Consider the following 24,019-nt stretch of genomic DNA (forward strand, 5'->3'; position numbering starts at 1 on the left):
GGACCCTCCTGAGCGGCCGGCGGGAAGGCCGGATTAAAGTGGATGGGGGTGAAGGGAGAGGGGAAGGTGGTCCATCGATCGTCACCAGTGATCATATCCCACACCTTTACAACCGTGCTAGTGGGAGTGCTGATGTAAGCATTCTTCGGCCGATCTACCTTAGGCTTCCAGACCAGGTCCCAGATCGATCTACCCGCCACTGCCCGGTCCATATGTAGCCAGTGCTTCTCCGAAAGCTGTTGGGTCCACTCCACTATCACCCGCAACTGTGCGGCCTTGTAGTACAGCAGCATGTCCGGGAGTCCGACTCCCCCCTCCACCCTCGGCCGACGAAGTGTCGTAAAGGGTATCCGAGCCTGGCCCCACTGCCAAACAAACTTCAGCATCATCGTCTTCAGGCGGCGGAAGAAGTCCGTGTCTAAAGGGATAGGTAGGGCCTGGAAAAGGTAAAGGAACCTGGGGAGGAGGACCATTTTAAGCGCATGTATCCGGCCGAGCCACGAAAGGTATTTTGGCTTCCACCGGTCAAGGTCATGGCGCACCGAAGCCAACAGGGGGGGGGAAGTTCGCCGCAAAGAGGGAGCCCACAGTTGGCGTGAGGCGTACCCCCAGGTACATTAAGGATGAGGGGGTCCAAGACAGAGTCGTCAGCACGCGTAGCCGATCCACCTCAGCTGACGGGAGGGTCAAATTCAGGACCTGCGACTTATCAAAGTTAACTCGGAATCCCGCCACTGCTTCGAACCGGGATAGCTCCTCGTGGACAGATGGTAGGGATCGAGCGGGGTCACCTAAAGACAGCAGGACATCGTCTGCAAAGAGAGATATTTTATGTTGCTCCCCCGTGAAGGGTATGCCCTTGATGTGGTCATTCTCCCGAATCGCCAGCGCCAGAGGCTCAATACTCAAGGCAAAGAGAAGAGGGGAGAGAGGACACCCCTGTCTCGTACCTCTTGTATGGGGGAACGCAGCTGACCGATGTCCGTTAACCAATACCCTCGAGGTCGGTCGATGGAAATTTACCTGAAGCATCGTAAGGAATTGGGGTGAGAATCCAAAAGCAGTCAGGGTGCGGAACAGAAAGCCCCAATCGACCCGGTCAAAGGCCTTTTCCGCATCTAGACCCACCAGTACAGCAGGAATCCGGAACCTACAGGCCTTCTCAATCAGGTGAATCACTCTCCGTAAGTTGTCATGAGTCTGCCGCCCTTTAATGAAGCCTGTCTGGTCCGGGTGTATAATGGCCGGCATCAAATCTTGCAGCCGGCGGGCGACGAGAGAGGAGTACAGTTTGGCATCCACATTCAATAAGGCTATAGGGCGGTACGAGGTACAGCTGGAGGGATCCTTCCCCTGTTTGGGGATCACAGATATCAGGGCCTCAGCCATAGTGCCCGTGGTCTCCCCGGCTGTTGCCATGCTATTGAAAAGGGAGACTAGGCAATCGACAAGTTCCGAGGCAAACGATTGATAAAAATAAGCTGTATACCCATCAGGCCCAGGGGCTTTATTGGGTTTCAGGGCCTTGATCGCCACCAAGACTTCCTCCCTAGTAAAGGGGGCAGTCAGTTGGTCATTGCTAACGGCAGAGACCTGTGGGAGGGGGAGGCCAGACAAAAAGGCGTCTTGCTCCTCCGTGTCTAGAGAATCACCTATATAAAGCGTCTCGTAGAATCGTCCAAAAATATCCGCCTTGTCCCCATCCCGAGGATGAATCGTGCCTCCTGAATCCCGGATCCCCCCTATATATTCCCTCTCCCTCTTTTCTCGGAGCTGGCGTGCCAAATGGCGGCCCACTTTGTTCCCCTGAGCATACGACCCCCGGCGCAAACGCAGGAGGGTTAGTTCAGAGCGGTTGGTGTAATGTGCCTTCAACTTCCCCCTAATAGCCGACAGATGTCGGAGTGTCATGCGAGAAGGGTTTAGTTTGTGGGCCCGCTCAAGTTTCTCAAGCTCAACCTCCAAGGCCTCCCGCTCTACCCTACGCAGGGGATTAAGAGCCGCGTTAAGCCCTATGCAGGTGCCCCTCAGCGAGGCCTTACAAGCATCCCAGGTGTTAAATACCGAGGTGTCCGAGCTCGGGTTAAGCGTTAAGAACTCCCTGATAGCTTTCCTAAGTTCCTTACAGGATGCATCATCACGCACCAGAGCTGCTGGAAAGTACCACTTCCGATACCCATCCCCCCTCACTGACCACTGAAGCTGGAGTGTCAAGAGGCCATGATCTGAGACAGAGAGAGGAAAAATCGTAGAAGCCCGGACATCTCCCCTGAGGGCCTGACTCACAAAAACATAGTCAATGCGTGAGTAGGTGTGGTGCACATGAGAAAAAAAACGTATAGTCCCTGGACTGTGTGTTCACTTCACGCCATCCATCTAGAAGGCCCAGCTCCTCCATCCTTCGTTTAGTGACAGTGGAAAAGACACCAGAGTCCGTCCTCTGGGCACGGGAGCTGTCCACAGCCTGATCCCACACCATATTAAAGTCCCCCATAATCACCAGGTGACCCTCGACGAAGGCCCCCACGGCATCCAACAGTCCCTGAAGAAAGTTATTCTGCTGGGCATTCGGCACATACACTACCACAAACGTACAGGCGCCCCTGAAGCATCCCTTTAACCATCAACCACCTGCCCTCCTTATCGCTATTCACTCCCAGAGGCTGGAATTGAATGGAAGACCTGAATAAAAGAGCCACCCCTCTGTGCTTGGTAGAAGCGGAAGATCTGTATATGAGGGGAAACTGCTTATGTCGGAGCCGGAGATCATCTCTACGGGCCAGGTGGGTCTCCTGGAGCCCCACCACGTCTAAGTGGTGATCCAAAAGGTATTTCCACAACTTCAGGCGCTTCTGTGGAGAGTTAAGGCCCTTCACATTCCAAGTACCCAAGCTAATAGGCATGTGAGTAGATCAGGCCCCCCAGCTCTCCAGCAGCTAAATCCAGCAGGCCCCCCCCTCCCTGGAGTCCCCCTCTCCAGACAACTCCCAGGCCCGGGAAATCTCTCCTCTCCTCCCAGCACTGGCTCCCCCCGTACCACTCCCAGCTCATGTTCTCAGACAACAACCAACGCAAGTCGTTGTAACTACTTGCGTTGTAAAACTTGTGTCGTAAAGGCATGCGTTGTAAAAGCATGCGTTGTAACGACGTACATCCGTCCAAGCCTAGCACAGGAGCTCCAGTGAATAGGACAATTTCATGTCACCATCAACCGTCACCGGGCAACCCAAGTTTCCTCAACCAACACCTCACCACTGAGAGCTTGGTGGTACAGGCTTCGACATCACATGGCGTATTCCCTTCCACTCCTCTAGATAGGGACTCCAAGACATTGCGGTCGCTGATCACCGCATGCTTATTAGGCCTCTTCTCCCACACCCTTTGATAGATGGTTGCGCAAATAGGAGGAGGCCCGGACCGTACTCTAGCAGGAAGTAACGGATGGGAGATATGCAGCATAATGTACGTAAGTGTGATGTAGACACGACTTACTCGCTGGGCAGAGCGGTTTCGTCGATGGTGGCCTTATGGCGCTGTGCCTGGCATAGAACATCTGGCTTCTGAAGTGATATCTAGGCCAATCTCGTGGACAGGCCCTTTGACAGGACTCATCTTTTTGGAGAGAAAGCAGACTTGGCATTGGAGCGTGTAGGAGGCTGGCTTAGTATGTGGTGCTCACCTATGTAATTGTAGCACCCTGCATTAATCCATACAACCCTTATAGTGATTTTAGTGGTCATGTACAACTTTGGAAAGCTCTCTAAGTGGTGGCTGGGGAGAGCAGCCTTCAGGCTTAGTCCAGAAGGAATGTAAAGCAGCTTGTTTTACCAGTACTTAATCTTATAGTGTAGGTTAAATGAAAAAGGACCACACAGTGTGGTTAGAAAAATATGTATTTATTATAAACACTCACTAACACATCGCAATATCTCCTTCCCGGAGATATACCCAGAATACACACAATACTTTGATGATAGAACACGTAAGTATCACAAATACACCATTTCTCCAGGGGGAGACCAAACCATATACTAAACTAGTGGAATGCGAACCACAACCTAAGTCGAGACTGGACCCAGAAGAGTTGTGGACCCATGGAACCAGCCAAGGTAAGTACTGAGGAACCCCATGGAGGACCTGTGCAGAGTGGGTAAGTCGCATCAGTTTTTAATTCCTTAACCACAGCGCAAATTCCGCAGCGGTGCGGGAGTTCTATTGAGTGGGCCACGTCGGCAAACGGACGTGCGCAACACTACCGAGGTAGTGCTCGCAATGGCCGTTGGCTGACGCGCACACGCAACGGGTTAAGAAGACAGACCCTTCCCAGAGGACCGTGAAAAAACCCAGTGGAAGATGGAAGGTTGGAGAGGCACCCCACCCATGGACACCCCGGGAAGCAGGATACCTACACCAGGGAAGCCAGGCGCATAGGTGTGAAGTGACGTCGGAAACCACAGTAAACCGCAATGCAGGACTTCAGTAAAGATCCCGCAGGTGAAGAAGGCGAAAGAGTCCATTAGAACCCAATGGTGGATTCATGATGAGAGGTACCTACAAGCAGAGGGGACAGAGTATATGCCACTCAGGAGTGACCAGGAGGCACGGAAGACAAATGCCCACCGATGATGGAGATGCAATGAGAGTTGAGGGTGCGCTTGAAGTTGCAGCTGTGCAGGCAGGGCAATGCGGTTTACAAGCTGTCCCATGTAGGATGTCAAGAGGCAGTGGGTCGGTCTCTGTCGGAAGCACCAACAAGGTTTGGCAACCAACGTAGTATGCGAAAAAGGTGCAGTGCCAAGACCAGCAAGGTCCTAGTGATTCACCACAAGCAGGTAAGTCAGAGCAGGCCCTAAGCAAGCAGAGGAGCCCACTGGAGCCAAAGACCCTCAAGAGGACCCACAAGCCGAAGGCACAGGATTCGCAAGAGGACCTCAAGCAGCTCATCAGAAGATGATGGTCCAAGATGCAGAGGATGCGATACAGGCAATATCTTGGTTGCAGGAGATGCTTGAGGCTTGAGCTTCTTGGAGCCTGAAGATCTCAGCTGAAGAGAGTCAACAAGCCTTGCAACAGCAAGTTGACACGGTGCACAGGGGTACTGCTCCAGCGGTTCCGATGAGGGATACTGGCTAAAAACTGCTGTGAAGCCAGTGCAGGTCACGAGGGACTTGCAGAACCACCACCTGTGTTGCTGAACCTTTCGGAGTCCTTAGAAGCTCAGGAACAGCAGACCAGTCAGCTTTGTTGTGGTGCCTGCAGATGCAGGCAAGGGACTCCTTCGCTTCAAGGGAGATTCCTTCGGTTGTCTTGAATGTCCACAGGCCTGTAGAAGAACCTGTATGGAACACAGGCAGACGACGCAGAAGACTGGCTTGAAGAGGAGACCAGGAGCAGCAGGAGTCTTCCCAGTTGCAGTCTCGGTTCCCAAAGTGAAGTCCAGCAAAGTACAAAGTTGCCTGACGGTTGAAGATGAAGTGGTTTCAGATCTGAATCTTGTTCCACGACACATCTAAGGAACGATCCTCAGGTAAGCCCTTAAGTACAATCAATCAATCAATCAAGGGTTTGTAGGCGCGCTACTCACCCGTAAGGGTCTCAAGGCGCTGGGGGGGGGGGGGAGCAGCTCCGGTTCAGTCGAAGAGCCAGGTATTTAGGCTCTTCCTGAAGGTGTGCAGGGTCTGGGAGTGCCTGATGTAGACTGGGAGCTCGTTCCAGGTCTTAGCTGCGATGTAGGAAAAGGATCTCCCGCTTGCTCTGGTTCTGTGGATGCGTGGGGTCTCTGCCAGGGCAAGATTGGCAGAGCTGAGGTTTATTTTGGGTACGTGGAAGAAGACTATCATTGAGGTACTTGGGGCTGATGTTGTGGAGGGATTTGTAGGGGTGGGTGAGAAGTTTGAAGGTCACTCTTCTCGACGGGGAGACAGTGGAGGTCTCGTAGGTGTTGGGTCATGTGTTCATGCCATGGTGTCCCGAGGATGAGTCTTGCCGCAGTGTTCTGGATGGTTTGGAGCTTGGGTAGGAAGGTTCTGTTGATTCCGGCTTAGATGGGGTTGCCATAGTCCAGTCTGCTGGTTACGAGTGCATGGGTGACGGTCTTTCTGCATTCGGGGGTATCCATTTGAAGGTCTTTTGGAGGATGGGAAGGCAGTTGAAACTTGTGTAGGCGACGGCGTTGTTCTGGCAGGTCATGGTGAGGGAGGAGTCGAGGATGATGCCGAGGTTCCGTGCGTGGTCTGTGGGGGTGGGTGGGCTCCGGAGGGCGGAGGACCACCAGGTGTTGTCCCAGGCGGAGGTGGAGGATCCAAGGAAGAGGACCTCAGTTTTCTCCGAGTTGAGCTTCAGGCAGCTGTCCTTCATCCAGGCTGCAACGTCCTTCATTCCTTCTTGGAAGCGGAGTCTGGTGTCTTCGGGGGTTCTTTGTGATGGATAGTATGAGTTGAGTGTCGTCGGCATATGATACTATGCTGAGCGCATGCTGTCTGATGATGGCGGCGAGGGGGGCCATGTAGATGTTGAAGAGTGTGGGGCTGAGTGATGTTCCTTGGGGTACCCCGCAGTTGATCTCTGTGGTTCGGAGATGAAGGGAGGGAGTCTGATCCTTTGGTTTCTGATGGAGCGAAAGGAACGGATCCAGTTGAGGGCGATATCTCATATCCCGGCATTGTAAAGTCTGGCTGCGGGTGTGCGGTGTGAGACTGTGTCGAAGGCTGCGGAGAGGTTGAGGAGGATGAGGGCCGCAGTGTGTTCCTGGTCGAGTAGCATGCGGATGTCATCGGTGACGGCAAGGAGGGCGGTCTCAGTGCTGTGTTTGCTGCGGAATCCAAACTGGGAGGAGTCCAGGATGGAGTTCTCTTCGATGAAGGCAGTCAGTTGTGTGTTTACGAGTCTCTCAGTGACTTTGGCAGCGAAGGGGAGCAGAGAGATGGGCCAGTAGTTTTTCAGGTCCGTCGGGTCGGTCGTGGGTTTCTTGAGGAGGGGCTTGACTTCCGCCCACTTCCAGTCATCTGGGAAAATGCTGGAGTTGAAGGAGGTGTCGATGGTTCGTCCTAGTTCGGGTGTGATGCGGCGGCAGCCCTGTGGTAGATGTGCAGCGGGCAGGGGTCCGAGGGGGCTCCTGAGTGGGTGTTTTTCATGGTCATGGTGATGTGTTCGATGGTGGCGAGAATCCACGTAGTGATGGTCAGCTTGTTACCGGCGGTGGGGAGGGGTTGGTGTACGGTGTCTGTTTGCTGAAATTGCCGTAGAGAACCTTGATTTTCAGATGGAAGTAGTAGCTGAGCTTGTTATAGAGTTCTTGGGATGGTGTGACATCCGTGGCTTCTCTAGGGGGTTTGGTGAATTGCTGTATGACGTTGAAGAGTTCTTTGGTGTTGGTTGCGTTGGTGTAGATTTTGTTCTTGATGAAGGTCCACTTGTTGTCTCTTATGTTCGCTGTGTCTCTTAGTACCCTAAGAAAAGGTTTGGGACCATTCAGGTGGACCCATTCCACAGGAGGGTCTGGATAGTGAAGAGGATACTCCCATGTCCTTTGTCCTGTTTTGCAGCAGAGAGGGAGCCAACAGCACCCTGAACTCTTTCCAACTGGAATATGCAAGGAGGGCACCAAATGTGCCCTTCAAAGCAGTCTAGTGGTGCTGGCAAGCGCCCCCACCCTGTCCCAATACACTAAGGGGGTCATTAGTATGGCGGGCGGAGAATACCCCCGGGAATTGGGACCGTCCCAATGCTAGCAGCGGTCCCTCACCCTCTTATTAGGATGCGCCCACCACACTAGCAGGCGCATCGGCATTTGAAACATTGCGGCAGGTGGTGCTGACAGCACCGCCCGTCGCAATGCCACAAAGGCAGGTTGTGCCTTTCAATGCACAACGTGACCGGCAATGTGTGGTGCCTGCCACGTGGTACATTGAAATGCAGGGGGGTACCTGGTACCCCCCATGTGCACCCCCAAACCCCCAGAGTACCTGGGGGCCCACAATGGGCCCATGTCCTTTGCTGCATGGATGGCAGGCGGATCGCCCCCGCCGGGCCGATCTGCCCGCCATCCTAATGGGGCCCTATGTCCTGTCTGGGAGGTGGTCTCACCTCCCTGTGACAGGAAACCTATTGTCCTGCCTTCCACTGTACGAGCTTGACTCAGCAGCAGGAGGACAGAATTGTGTCTCTGTTCGGTAGCAACCATAGTTTACTGTCTGGGTCCAGAAGACTGGTACCTGGAGCACTGAGGGTCTCTCGGAGTAGCTTTACAGTGCATGGAATCATACCTCCAACACCCTTTATGATGTTGGAGGAATGATTCCAACATGTTTGATACCAAGTACGACAGGGTTCGTTACAGCTAGTTTGGAGTAAGCCATCACGTAATGATGCATGGCCGCTCTATATATCATAATGGATGATGCACTTACAACGTGGAAGAATGGACTCTGTTGATTGTAGGGGTGTTCTGCTTATGCAGTGGCACCCTCACACTTATAACCGAGTACCCTACCTTCAGGATTGAAAGCCCTGACTTAGGGGTGACATAGGTTTAAAGTGCAGTAACCACAGACATAAGGAAACTTATATCTGTTATAAGTGGTGCTAGCACCAGCTTACACAGGCTGCAATGGCAGGCCTGTAGTCTTAATTTGAGTGGTCTGATTAGCAGGATCCCAGTCAGAATACTCAGAAAAACATAATGACACCAGCAAAAAGTGGGGGTGACCATGAAAGCAGATCCTACTTTCCTTCAGAGCTCTTCAAGGATTCTCGTGCTACGGTCAGGTCCTTGGGCCTCTCAGTCACATCTCATGGCCAGTCTAGCTTTTGCACCTTTTGTGGCACTGGAAGGGGCATTCAACTATGTCAGACGTATCCCAGCTACTGTCCTGTGCCGACTTCCCAAGTTGTGCTTGGACGTGGATGCGGTTCATTCGACCTCGGAATGGTAGCCAGAAGTCTTCTACCACCCAACCCTCATCAGCTGCATCCTCCAAGCACTCTTAGTTTGAGTCTGCAAGACCATTTCACTCCAGTAGTGTGAGTGAAATCATCATCACTCACATGATGAGTGATGATGTGACGCACACAAGTCAGTTCACTTCCTGACGCCTGGGAAATTCAAAGGTAAGGAATCTGCAGCTAGATATGGTATCTATCAGATAAAGCGTTACCAAAGGTAGGTAGCTTGTTCATTACATCACTCATGAACTCCTTTCCTATCTCACTCAGAAACTGTGACAGTCTCTTGGTCTTCAGAAAGTCCCTGAAAATGTGGTTGTTCAAGCAGACCTACGATTAGGGATCATTTCTGGGCTATAGACATTAGCGCCATGAAACCTAAGGGTGTACGTGCGCTCTACAAATAAATAATGACATAACATGACATGGTCAGTGAAATCACTCATGACATCACTGATATCTCAAATGACATCACTGATTACATAATTGTTGGCATCATCCATAGAAACCACTCATACATCCACTCACACACCCGCACAACCACTCATACACCCACTCACTGATTCATAGAGCCACTCACACCGTCACTCATGTACCCATAGTCACTCACTTCCCATAAACCTACTCATACGCCCATATAGTCTCGCCCACAGCCACTCACTCACCCACACAGCTATTTGCGCACCCACTTATTCACCCATACAACCACTCACATACCCACTTAACCATACAGCCTATAAACAGAGCCACTCACCCATATATCCATTCAAACACCCTGCAAGCACTCCCACATGTATTCACTCATCCATACAGCTACTCACATTAGCACTCACTCACCAATACAGGGACTCACACAACCAATCAGTTAACCAAACTCCCACTCAAACAGCTACTCAGTTTCCAATACAGCCACTTACACATACAGTCACTCATAGAGCCACTTAGTCACAGATACAGCCACTCACATATCCACTCACAGACCCATACAGCCATTTGCTTACCCATACACCCACTTAGTCATCAATACAAACACTCACTCACCCATACAGCCTCTCACAAAGCCACTCTCACACTCATACAATTACTCCCACACCCCCTATTTCACACATACAGCCACTCACATACATATGCATCCACTCACACACGGATACACAGTCACAGAGCCACTCACATATTATATGTTAAAAATAGTATCACTCAGTAGTACACAAAGTATAGTAATTTAACTTTTGTAGTACCTCATTCTATGTTTGACATCAGTGATGTCATTTGAGATGTCATCTGTGATCTTATGAGTGATGTCACTGACCATGTCATGAGTGATGTAATATGCGATGTCATAAGCAGTGTATTGCGGGGGCATTAGTTATAGTTACCTCAGGTAACTGTAACTGCTGAATTTTACTGGTTTTGTAGGAGTTAAATCTGCGCCTTACTATAACGTCCCTGTAACCTTTGGTGTTTCAGTGAACAAGAAAAAAAACTATATATATATATATATATATATATATATATATATATATATATATATATATATATATATATATATATATATATATATATATGGCTTTTGCTGTGGAAAGAATATATAACATGACGTTATAGTTAGGTGTTGAATTAACACCAAAACGAGCATTTAAAAACATAGAAAATTTAAATTCACCAGCTGTAGTTTGCTGAGTTAACCATAACTTGTGCCCCATGCCCTGTGATACACGGCTTATGACTTCACATAGTACATCACTCATGCCATGTTAAATTACATCATTGATGACATTACTATCTTCAGAGGGCATGCTCCTTGATGACAACCCCTACCAGGGTGGAAACAGAGTCCCGAAGACCCCATAGAAATCCCCCTGCCGGTGTGTGTAGTCACTCACTGCACCAGTCTGCAAAGGGATCTCTTTCCGCTCTTTAAAGTGCATGCTTCAGTCGACCTGCCCATTTTTCTCTAGTGCACTGCCCTCAGTTCAGCACGAGTTTGTGGCTACCTTAGGGACATGGCATTACTTATAATAAGGCGTACTATCCTGTTCGCCATAGGTGCACATGTTTAAAGGTGTGCTGTGGTGCAAACAAAGACATTGTTCCCTGTCCATAATATGGACCTTGAGTATTTTTAGAATTATATTTACCCAACTCCCTTACTGGCAAAATCGTTTGGCTGTGCATAGCAGTGAGTAGCCCATTCGCCTAACCCCTCAGGCATCGCATCCCCACTGCCACACATGGCCTCTGACCATGGATGGTGAGAGTTGGTGGGCAGGCACTGGTCACATCCAACCCTCTTTCTCCTGTGGGAAGCCAACACCCCATCGCACATGCCCTTCAGCTGTGCACGTATGGGGTGGCTAGAGGAGGTGGCTGTAAGGGGCGGCTAGGCCCTGCAGCTAACCCCCCAATGGTGGTCATCTTAGTCCCTGGGTTTTATAATGGTGACTGCAACATTTTTCTTGAATTTGCAGCCAGCCAAACATATTTCTCTATACCATGGAACAGTTACTGGTCCAACAGTATTGTAAAGGCTGGTGGAAGAAAAAGTGCTCTCGGTGAATCAGAGGTCCTTATTTTAAATGTATGGTCCTGCTGAACCACCTGTCCAGTTATCACTATAATTTAAAACCCTTCATTATCTCCCAAAGGACCACTTAAAATGTGATTTCTTGAAAAGAGCTGAACGTATTTACATCAAATAATGAAAAGCACACTTTCTGAGAACAATTCTAACTTTCTGCGACAGTTGGTGCAATTTCATTCAGCTGTTTTTTTTTGTATTATGGAAATTAAGATCAGAAAGCGACTTTTTGCGCCCCGCTATTATTCTTGGCCTCTCCTTGACAGACCATAAAACTTTTCAGGAAGGAGCTTAGGTCGATAACCTTTTTGGGCAAAGTTTTGTGAAAATCTATCAAAGAACTCAAAAGTTATTAGCGAAACAAAATGTGTTCTTCCTATGGAAACTTCAACCTAGACCTAATTATAACTACTCAGTGGCAAACATTACTGTGTAATATAAAAAGGAGGTCGATGTTTAAAGGATGGTAAGGGGAAAGTGGTAGTGAAGGATTTCCAGGTTTCTGGGATAGGTAAGGTATAATAATGGGTTTTTATGTTTTTAGGGATCAGTATGAGTAGTTGTTACTAAGGGGTTTTAGACTTTACGGGGTGTGGGGTATGAAGGTTTTATGGTTTATGAATGGATAGGGGTAGTAAGGTTTCAGATATGAGATGGGGTAAGGGATTATTAGGTTTCAGGAGTGAGTAGGGGTAATGGGCAAAAAGAGGTTTTTGGGGGTCGGGGATGGGTAAGAGATAGTAAGTGTTTTTTTAGGGTGCAGGGACAGGTAAGGGATTGCGAGGGGTGTTTAGGTTTGAAGGGTAGTAAGGAGTTTTAAGAAGCTAGCTTGCACACATCACGTTATTATAGTATTTATTATACAGTCAGTCCATAAAAAAATCAAATATCCAAATTAATGAGTGCTTTTTTTTCAGAGTTTTGTTGAAGTTTTTTTAGCCTCCAGTCAACATGTGTTTCGTCAATTGGACCATCTCCCAATGACTTCTTCAGGGTTAGAAGAAATTTGTAGTATTCTACTCCACATGATTCTGCTCACCATATAGAAGACTTGTGTGGTTAACGTTCTATGAAATGTTAGGGTTTGAAACTGTGTTAGGAGTTTTCAGCAGTGGGGGGCTGACATTGGTCTTGTGCGCTTTGTGGTGGTTTGTGGCAGTTATGTCTTAAAATAAAACTTCCTGCTGCCAAACAAACAGTTTACTGCATCTATGTTTTTACATGGAAATTGTGGAGAGGAGCGTCAAACCACCCCACAGAAGAAGAACTTGTGCTTACTTGCTTTGTCCTCTCCACTTCAGCTTCGACTCTGCTCTACTTCAATAGTTGTTTCAGCTGGTCTCTATTGACACGGACTGGTATTAAGGATTATGGCATCATTGCTTACTTTTTCGACGATTTCGGCCTGCTGTATTCCCTCATATTGTTTGAACCGTATTGTAGTGTCTGTCCTTCTTCAATGTTTTCAGCACATAGTGGAGCGGTACCCAGCATGGGAGAATGAGTGACCTACATCAGGGCATCCCAAGGACTTTGTCAGGACGTCCATAGGATTTCGCCCAATTATATGACCCCAAATTACATAGCAACACACATTGCAGTGGAGCATCTGCCTTTCTTTTCTCTCGACAGCTCTCTGTGGGAGTGGGAGCCGGCATGTCAAGACAAACTTAATATGCATTTTCATAACTTGATTTTTCTGAGAAAAGCTGGTTATGGTGGCACGCAACCACAGTGAGATCGACCACATTTTATTAACAGTTTTATGCACACACTATGCGGTAATGTGCACACCTTAGCAAAAGTAATTTGGGCAATATTGTGTTGCTAGTATACATGTCAGTGCGATGATGCGCACACCCTATTTGAAAGACCCTGGACACAGTGAGGTGCACACCCATTTTGAAAGTATATACATATATTTGTTGTTATTGATGACAGCAAAGTATACAACATCATCAGTTACCTTATTTATAGTGTCCTGGTCACAGCGTGTTGATGCACACACCTTCTCTACAAGTTATTATAAATTTAAGTTTGTTGTCAGCACAGTGTATTCTGTAAAGACTGTGCCCACCTCCTGTTTTTGTGTTAGCCTATTTAGATAACAGCTGTGTAAACTGAACAGTGTGAGGTTTTTTTTTGTTTTCTTACATGGTGTTAGATTTGGGGGTCTCTAGTTGGCAGAGGTAGAAAATACCCCCTGCCCACCCCCTTGGTAGCTTGGCACAAGCATGCAGTGTGTAAAGCATTTGTGAACACATACAGTAACCCAGTGACAACACTAAAGATGGACACCACACAAGTTGTAGTATAAAAAGAAGTATTTTTATATAGACTTAAGACAAGACCACAAAGGACGAAAATCCATAATACTGTACTTTAAAAATGGTAGAATTAGCTTAGTTCTCTTTAGATGTAAAATGCAACACTTTAAGTTCAATGTACCTTTAGATGCGTACCCTATACAACGAAAGTGTTGCAGGGAAGATAATGTGTTGGTTCCTTACACGCAAGAACGGTGATGCGCCTGTTCCCTACTGGTGCGTAGAGGACGGTGATGCGTCGGTTCTTCTCTGCATGGGGAGGTGATGAGTCGGTTTCTTACTGCGCTTCCATGGCGATGAGGGCTGCAACGCCGTGATGCGATGAAGATCCGGTGCAATGAAACAAAAAGGCATCTTCTACTTGATGTGACAATGATACGTGCACGCCCAACAGCCGTGCGGTGACTCAACGATTCTTCTGAGCCGGGACAGGCCCTGCGACACGCTTCTCCGGCGATGCGACGGCGCCTGCTGCGACGGCGACACTCTGCTCCGGTGATGCAAGGCACTTCATGTGATGCGACAGCGGCAGCCGTGGCACGCTTCTCCGATGATGTGACGGCGTCTCCTGCGAGAGAGACACTCTTCTCCGCTGATGTACGACAACGGCTGCGGCAGCGACACGCTTCGTCTTGAGTCGCACTTCTAGCTCCCAGCACCACACAGTCTCTCAGAATGCCCAGCTCAACAGCAGGCACTTCAATTACCAGCAAGGGAAGGCAGGAGAGCTGGCTGGTGAAATCTGCGGTCCCTGAGACTTCAGCAGGAGGCAAGCTCTATCTCAAGCCCTTGGAGATCATTTACAAGTTTATTTGAAAGTAGCACAAAGTCCTTTCTCCTTTCTTTGGCAGTCAGTCAACCACTGCAGGCCAATCCCCTAATAGCACTCAGCTTAGGGATGGTCTCCTCCTCAGTTTCTCTGGTTCCTCTCCTCAGCAAAGGTTCTTCTTGTTTCCCAAAAGTGATCTAAAGTTTTGGAGTCTGGGTCCCCATATTTATACTAGCACAGTCTTTGTCTCTGGAGGCAGAGTGTGTCTGTGCCTAGTCCAAACCGGTTCTGTGCAGTCCTGGAGCACTTTGTTGACAAGACTCCTTCTTTCCATTTACAGTGTGGGTCAGGGACAACAGACGCACCACAGGAGGTGGAGCTAGCGTTGTGGAAGGCAGGCACAGCCCCATTCAGGTCCCAGGTTCAACTCCTCCCACCCATCTACATGCAGATAGCTCTATTCAGCCCTGTGCTGACTCACCCTGTCTCCTGATATCCCCCAGTCCCTGACACTCAAACTCCAGACAAGGAATACACAAACTAGCAGAGGCAGGCTTGGATAGTGAGGCAAGAAAATACCCACTTTCTAAAAGTGGTATTTTTAAACACAGAATGTTAAAACCAACTTCAATAAAAGATGTATTTTATCATTCTGAGTTCAGGCATACTAAACTCGAATTTCTACCTAGTTCCCTGAGTCAGTCAGGATTATAAGGTGTTATAACCAAACTGCCCATTCTGGCCTATGGGGAACAGGTAGCCTTGCAATAGTGAAAAACGTAAATGGCTGTAATTCACTATCAGGACATGCCACACACATCAGGGTATGTCCTACATTTTACCTACAATACACCCTGCCCTTGGGCCTACCATAGGGGTGACTAATATGCAGAAAAGGGAAGGTTTAGGTACTGGCAAGTGGGTGCACTTGCCCAGTCAACATGGCAGTACCAGACTGCACATAGACTCTGCAATGGCAGACCTGAGACACACTTTTACAGGCTGCTTCTGTGGGTGGCACAACCAGTGCCGCAAGCCCACTAGCAGCATGTGATTTACAAACCCTGGGCACACTCAGTGCACTGTACTATGGTCTGACAAGTAAACCAAACCAGCCAATCATGGAATCACTAATCCATACATCAATTCACCATAGGGAGCACTTGCACTGTGACACTGAATAGCAGTGGCACAGTGCCCAAAGCATCTATAACCAGCAAAAACACATGAGGCAACAGCAAAAAATGGAAGGGAGACTCACACCAACAGTGCCAGGTCCAACACAATGCAAGCAGTAAATCTGCCACCCCAGTTTCTTGAAGTTCTGGGTGAACCACCGATTCCATGGAAACAGTGGTTTGATGCATGCAACACATGTATGCATAGGGGAAATTGGCGCATCAAGGTTCAGACCAGAACGGAAAAAGTATTTATTGCTTCAATCTCTTGGATATGAAGGTAGAATATCATTTAAAATCTTCCAGACTTGGCATTATCGGATGGTGAGGAGTTAGATGAATTTTCAAAAGGCCTTCAAGAAACTTGCAAACAGATTGGATGTTCAGCCAATCCTGGTTGTCTCAAGACAGAAATTCTATAAATGGGTACAAGGAGCTAGTAGTGGTGCAAATACCTACATCAGTATGCTCAGAAAATTAGTGGTAGAGTGCCAGTTTGCAAACTTTTGTGATGAACATGTTTGTGACCAATTTATCAGTCATTGTATTGACAATAGTATTTGTTAAAGCAGCATTCTTTCTTCAATCCCTCGTTGGAAGAATCTATTTACATTGCTAAAAGTATTGAAACATCACAACAATTTGTTACAGAGCTAGATGATAAGTTTTCTGACCCAGGAGATCCTGTTCATTTAACTGTTGTATCAAGGGTAAAATATTTAGTCAAATTAACTTGTTTTTCAATCAATCTAATGTATGTTTCAGATGTGATAATCAGACCCACATGAAAGGGAGACAACCTTTCCCTGCCAAAAATGTACTTTGTAAACTGTGCAAAACAACTGGGGAATCTTGAATAAGTTTGTCAGATTGCCAAAGGTGAAGGAGGGAAAATAGTATAAGTCTCTGATAAGGGCAGTGATGCGGAGGATTATATCAATGAGATGCAGGACATGGTTTTGATTGGTGGTGAGGGTAGTCTTAAAAAGGTGATCCGTCTGAGTGTGTGGATCCTTATGTTCTGGTGGGGTAAGGACTTTATGTCTGTTATTTGATGCAGGTGCAAGGATTGCTATGGTCACGCAACAATTGTTCAAATATACCTGGGAGAATAAGCAGTTGTTACCACCGGATCGACCGCCGGTGTCGCCAAATAGGTTTGTTGTGATATTTTGAAGACATCTTGGAATTTAGAGCGAGGCTTGTTCAAGGCAAGGTGTATGTAGCTGTCAAAGGTTTAAACATTCTTGGTTGGTTCCACCAGGGTTTTTTCAATATGGTTCTAAGACCTGGTGCTAAGGAGCAGGATGTGGTCATAAAACAATCTAACACTGTTTAGGAAATGTTGAACAGGTTCCCCAGTGTTTTTTCTGGTGAACTGTGGAAGATAAAAAGCTCTAGTCATAATTAAGTTTAAGGATGGTGCTATACCCATCAAAAATAAACAGTGGGGAATATCTTTCAGTGTAAGAGATAATCTGGAAAAAGAGATCTTGCCTATATGTAAAAAAAGGATTATTGAGTCAGTAGAATCCTCTCTTAGAAAAATATGGATTTTATATGGACTGAGAAGTGTCAGGAAGCTTTGACTGGGTAAAGACTCAGTTGGTGAGTGTTAAAGCCCTTAACCCTTATAATCCTTCTCTTCAGTGTTATCTGATGGTTGATGCCGGCAATCAGGGTTTTGGAACTTTCTTGACTCAAAGATCTGGACATAAAGAGCAAACCATCGAGATCGCGTCATGAGTTCTTTGTGATGCGAAATGACATTATTCGGTGATTGAGAAGGAAGTCTTGGCTTGTTGGTGGCCAATTGAGAACTTTTGGAGCTATTTGTGGGGTAAGATGTCTATTTTATAAACTGCTAATAAACAGTTTTTGTATATTCTTGGAGGAACCAATGTAATAGCAAAGATAGCTAGATTATCCACCAAATTGTTAGAATTTCACTTTGATATTAAACACCACAGGTGGAAGAAACCCTAGGGCAGATATTTGCCATGTTCAAGCAGGATTCCGTCCAGGAAGAGGGACAGAATCTGACCCCATTGCCATCTGGGATGACCTTAAAAATTGGGTTGTTGCACTACTTCTCTTGGACCTCTTAGCTGACTTTGACATGGTTGACCATGACACTCTAATACAAAGACTCTACGAAGCCAGCTTAGAGGGGACTGATCTCGATTGAATCACATCCTACCTTCACAACACAGCCAATGTCATCTATACCCCCTTTCTCATTGAAACCGAGCTTCACAAAAGCAGGGGTCCCTCAGGCTCTGTCATCTCACCCATGCTTTTGAACATTTACATGAAGTCATTACCAGCACTGATTCATCAATTTCACCTCACATGCTATAACTATGCAGATGACACACAAATACTCCTTAAACTGGACAGCCCTAAAGACATTACAAAATCACAGATTTTCACTTGTCTCAGAGCCGTGGATTAATAGATAACATGGACCCATCTCAAATTGAATGTTTGGAAATACTCACATGTGGTGATTGGAAAAATTATGACCCCCTCACCACCTGGCCTTTTGACCTGGGAACGCCACCTAAAGTATCAAAGGGAGTAAGAAACCTCACATTACCATGGACTCTAAGCTATCAATGAATGCTCAAGTGATCAAACTAGCAAGATCAAGCTTCATTACCATAAAAACTTGTGACTTATCTTCCCCCACCTGTGATTTCCGCACAAGGTCTAGGCTACTGTCTCTTTTGTTCTGTCTAAACTCAATTACGCCAATAGCCTCTACTACAGATCATCTTTAAAAACTATGAAAAGACTACAACGGATTGAGAACTCTGCTGCAGATTACTCTTACATATAAAGCCACAAGCCCACATCTCCCCTGCTTTGAAAGCCCTACATTGGTAACCAGTCACCAGAAGATCCACATCCAAGCTGCTTCGTATCACCCACAAAGTGATACATGAAAATGGACGGCTCTTCATCAGGAATAAAATCACCTATTGCATACAACAAAGGTACCTCCACTCTAGATTGGTATTTCGCCTCAAAATTCTACCATACAAGAAAAAAACCATAGGTGGCACATCCTTCTCCGTTCAAGCAGCCCAGCTATGGAACTCTTTGCCTCCAAACATATGATCCACGGATAACTACCTTATCTTCAGTAGACTACTCAAGAGTTCGCTCATCCACACATAACCACCACACTCAAACATAAAGATACAGCATATCCCTCTGTATATAAGCATTTATTTGGACTATAGATTTGTACTTACATATGTGTATTGCTTTGAATAAATGTGTATAATAATTGTGTTTTTAAATATACAGATTTTCTTTAATTCTGCTAAACAAATGTATGTATTACTTATGGTTATATTATGTGTTTAACATGCATATAGGTGACTGCATAAATAGGTAAATATTTTATCATAACTATTTAACTACAATTGCCTCACTATTGAATATTTTTTTTTATAAAAACAAATAAATTAACTTAGACTTTCAAGTGTTGCTGTATTTTGAGTTTAATAAATACAACTCAAATCTACATATTTGACCTTCCGTATACATACATACCTTTCATGTGCTTCTGTCTCTTTATATTTATTACTTTGCTTCTAATTCATCATCGCCAATGCACTACCCTATATCTCACTGCTTGAAAACGAGGCATTATTTGTGAAGCCTGCACAAACATTATGCCTACATTTGTCCTTCACTGAGAACCAAACACCCCATTGTAGCGCTTGACTCTCAGAGGGTAGCGTTACAGAGCAGTCTAAGGCTTACTCAAGGGAGGTGGTGTGTGCTAGTAATCGCCATTTACAGGTACGCAGAAATAACACTCAATAATTGATTGTCCAGTCTGCACTTTTTTTTATAAAAAGGAAGAGTACATTTATTACACACACACACACACACTACTCAATACTATGCATCCATTTACAAATATACATAGGCTGTTGGAAAAGCTTAGTGATATTGCATAACATTCTCACATGTTAGATGTGAAGGACATCTAACATGAGCTTCAATTGGAATTCCATAGAGCATATTATCAAGTCATGATCACCGCTTTAATGGCAGTTTTCTGCCGCAAAAGCGGCGATAATTTTATCGTCTGTCTTGATAATATGCCCTTTAATTCTGTCTTGCAGCCTTTCAGTAAGATTTCTAATGAGCTTTCATTAGAAGATGGATTGGTTATAAGATTGGGCAATCTGGTTCCACCTGAGGAGACTAGAATGATGCTAATGAAAAGCATCCATGAGGGGCATTTGGGGGCACTCTCACTAACGCAGGGCATGCAGCACATTCTGGTGGCCACAGATGGACAAGGAAATAGATCTTCTAGTTAAGGAATGTGTTATGTGTTCAAGTAGTAACAAGGCACTTAAACTATCTACTCCCCCGTTGACTCTCAATGAATTCCCACCAGGATCATGGTTGAGAGTAGGTATTGATTTGTTGGGACCATTTAACTCTCTACCACATCACTCTTTTTGTTCTGGTGTTTGTAGGCCAACTTTACTGGTAAAACAGATTCATACGTTTTCATAAGAGACAAGTTTTTAGCAAGTACTTGTTTCTAACAATGGGGTTTAATTTTGTCATCAGAAGTTGAGTAATTTCTTAAGATGGGTGGTGTTAGTTATCTTAAAAGTGTGATTTGTTATCCTCATACAAATGTTATAGTTGAATATTTAAACTGGATTTTAGGTGAATGTATACATTGGGCGCCAGTGTAAAGTTTTGTTATTACAATTCCGTAAGAACTATTTTATAGTTTTATAGAACCTCACCATATTCTTCCATCAATGTTTATCCTTTTGAGTTGTTGAGAGGTAGAAAACCTACCCCTGAATTTAAACCTGCTTGGATGTCTAAGTGATTAAAGCAGAATGTTTTTGTGGGGTATCTTGACTCAAATGTAAGAAACAATAATGAGCATGGACAATTTAAGCGAAAATATTACTATGACGAAAAGAAAAATGTTTGTGTTAAACCCTTTGCTGTGGGAGAAGTTGCCTGGTTAAACAAGTCTGCTTTTGTAAGGAAAGTGGAGGTTTTCTGAACCTTTGATGGTGGATAAAATATGTGGGAGTGCTGTTCAAGTTAACAGTCACTATTAGTGGAATGTTGTCAAGGTAATTAAGATTGGTTCTGGATCTAACCTTCTCAAAGTGTCATGCTAAAGCATGGAGCGTCCCCATCTGGGCCTAACCACTCTGAAAAGGCCATGCTAGAAAATGGTGCCTCACCATCAAAAATTGGCTGAGTCAGGTGGTCAGGTTTCCCAATGATAACAGAGAATAATTCAGTTCTCAGTTTGTGTGGAAGAGTGTACGACGGTGACGGTTGTCTGTTAAGTTCAGGTAAACCTCTTATGGTTACAGGGAAAGAGCATGTTATCGTTCAAGGTTAACATGCATGACTTTATTCTTTTGCTTGTTTTTTGTATGTTTCGGTTTTTTAGGTGTATAATTATATATGTGTGGTTCTATTGTTTGGTCGTTTAAATATTTTCTTTTTGGGAAAGAAAAGTGCCATGTAGTATTCTACTCCACAAGTCTGCTCACTCATGTGGTCAGTGTTCTGTGGAATATTAGGGTTTGAAACTCTACTGCAAGGTTTGAGCTGGTGGTGGCTAACAGCAGACGTGTGCATTTTGTGGTGTGTACTTCTTCAATAAATGTCCTGCTGCCAGACGAAAAGTTTACCCCCTTTATGTTATTACAAAATCTTTATAAGCACCTTATTTAAAACTCAATAAATATATATTCAAAACAATTACAATGTCCACCCATCTGGGTAATATTACATAAAATTGCATTAACCACGCCAATATTGAAACCAGTGTTTACGTGGTCGCCAGTTAAAAAGTGCCAAGACAAAAGTGCTAATCTCAAATCGTCTGTAGAAAAGCCCTAATTTGTATTTGATTTTTTTCTATGGGCTAACATGGTATATAAACTACATATCTTGAGGTGTTCAAGCTAGCTTGTGTTTAGGACATTAATTAATGACCCTGATATGCAAAGAAAAGACTCCCTGGGCATTAGGGTATTGTGCGGCATATTATCAAGAACAGGCGATAAAATTATCGCCGCTTTATCGGCAGGAAACTGCCGCTAAAGCAGCGATAATGGGCTTGATTATATGCCCTTGTGAATTCCCATAGTAGCCCGGGTTAACACCAGAAGCTGGGCTGCTATGGGAATTCACAATGACATATTATCAAGCCAATTATCGCCGCTTTAGCGGCAGTTTCTTGCTGATAAGGCTGCGATAATTTTATCGCCTGTTCTTGATAATATGGCCCTTAGTTTGGTTTTTACTTTCCAGTAACAAATCCCCACTTCAGGGGGTTGTGTCTGTCAGAAAAATACTGTGCAATGTAAGTGCAACAAACGTGCCCACTTGGCAAAGTTCACACCGTTCACTGCAACCACCACATCTGCACTTGCAATGAAGACTTAGAGCTCCCCGACCAGCAGAGGGGGGTCACTAACTATGGCTCCAGCAGGGTAAGGGACGACATAGTATCTGTAGGATCACAAGGCCACAAGACACCCACCAGTGTTTAAATGGCCCTCTAAATGAAGCTGGTCATCAGCTAGAAGCATAGGCTTTGAGATTCTCTGTGAAATAAAGGGAGTAAGAAGTGCTGTTTCTGCTTAACCAAAAGATAGTGGCCTGCATTGTCAGGAGATAACGCACTAAGCAACAAGAAGGCCTAAATGTGTTGTGGTCCATGGCAGGTAGTAGAAAATGACACACGTTATGGAAGTTACAAAGTAAATTAGAGATCGGAAAATACTAAAATAAATATTTCAGCGGTGTTTGTGGGTTTCAACTCAAGCTGAATGTCACCAAGTTTATTTCTACTGATTATCGCAAGACCACCACCCATCACAATCTTATTGGGCCGATTAAAATGAAAGCTAGCTCAGCTTAATGGGACAACCAAGGTGATCTCCAGACTTTAACTATTGTAATCAATGTTTCAAATATGATAAATACATTGATGTGGGGGCCAGAGACAAGGTCAAGAATTTCAGATTTATGTTTTGTGATAAAGTGTACATTCGGTAGCATGCAAAAGAGACTGCAGTTTGAGCAGGTTGCTTCATTCAAAATAACGGAACAGCACTAATGGCCAGTCAAGGAGTAGGTAGGGCAGAAGAATGCTGCTTCTTCAAATTAGCAGGGCATCTGAAACTAAGCAGCATTCTACAATTATATTTGAGAGGCGTGATATTTCAGGCCTGCAGACTGGAAGGCACTGGTGCTGCCGGTGAATAGTGAGGTACAGGCAGGATTACATTCATCTATGAAGTACCATTAAGTGCCCTATCATGCGCTCAACAGGACCAGATGAGAGACACTAGGACCTGGGTACTCATTCAGGAGATGGCAACAGCAATTTAATACAGTGCTTAAATAAAAAATAAAGCAATTATCACAAAACAAGGCAGGTGAATATTACGTCTACGAGGCCTGGGACTGCTGGCCCAGAGGAGGTGAAGGAGACTGGTCCTACTGGAAAGCTGTGATAAAGCATCAAGAGCAAACGAAAATTCTAGCCTGGACTAACAAAAGGAAATGGACACGAGGAAACCAACAAACGTGAGCAAGAGCGGAGCTGGGCAGCGCTGACTGGGACCCGGAACCGGGCCTGGCAAAGATCTCGGCTGGCCTCATCCAGGGCCGGGGGTGGTGAGGAGAGTGTTAGTTGGAAAGCTTTGTGCCCCTTTTTGATATCAGCCCCCTTTTGTTGCAAGGGGCTGATTTTGCAGCTATGCTGCAAAACTGGCCCCCGGTAACAAAAACGGCCCCCACCCTGGTAGCCCAAAGGGGAAACTCCTGGTGCTCTCTACTGCCAGTCTTGTCCTAGAACTGGGTAACGAACTGCACAGAAGAGCAGAAAATCCACCAATTCGCAATGCTGCCAGGGAGTGTTCTTCTCGATCCGTGGCCGTTTATACAGTCACTGCCACTCATAACCCAGAACAGAAAGGAGAAAGTTGGATGCCTCTTGGTGGGCGCCATATTGCATTGGGATTATTCTAGATGTGTATTACAAAAAGGATCCTGCATCTAGGAAAGCGTTTCAAACAAGTGCAATCCAAAGTCCTGCTCTATCTCCCCCTTGAGGCAGGTGCTAGACTGTCCAGCTCCCCAACCTGGATTTCCTGTCCTTCACCACAACGCTGAATCTGATGTTAAACCAAGC

The 24,019-nt window shown here is 46.0% G+C and overlaps 1 protein-coding gene across 1 annotated transcript in view; it reads left to right on the forward strand.

Annotated features, from left to right (window-relative positions):
* LGR5 (leucine rich repeat containing G protein-coupled receptor 5) overlaps nucleotides 1-24,019 on the forward strand; it is a 1,130,716-nt gene that overhangs the window by 1,101,477 nt on the left and 5,220 nt on the right. The gene's annotated exons all lie outside the window — the stretch shown is intronic.

This window comes from Lissotriton helveticus, chromosome 1_1, assembly GCF_964261635.1.
Source record: "Lissotriton helveticus chromosome 1_1, aLisHel1.1, whole genome shotgun sequence".
NCBI classification, from domain to species: domain Eukaryota; kingdom Metazoa; phylum Chordata; class Amphibia; order Caudata; family Salamandridae; genus Lissotriton; species Lissotriton helveticus.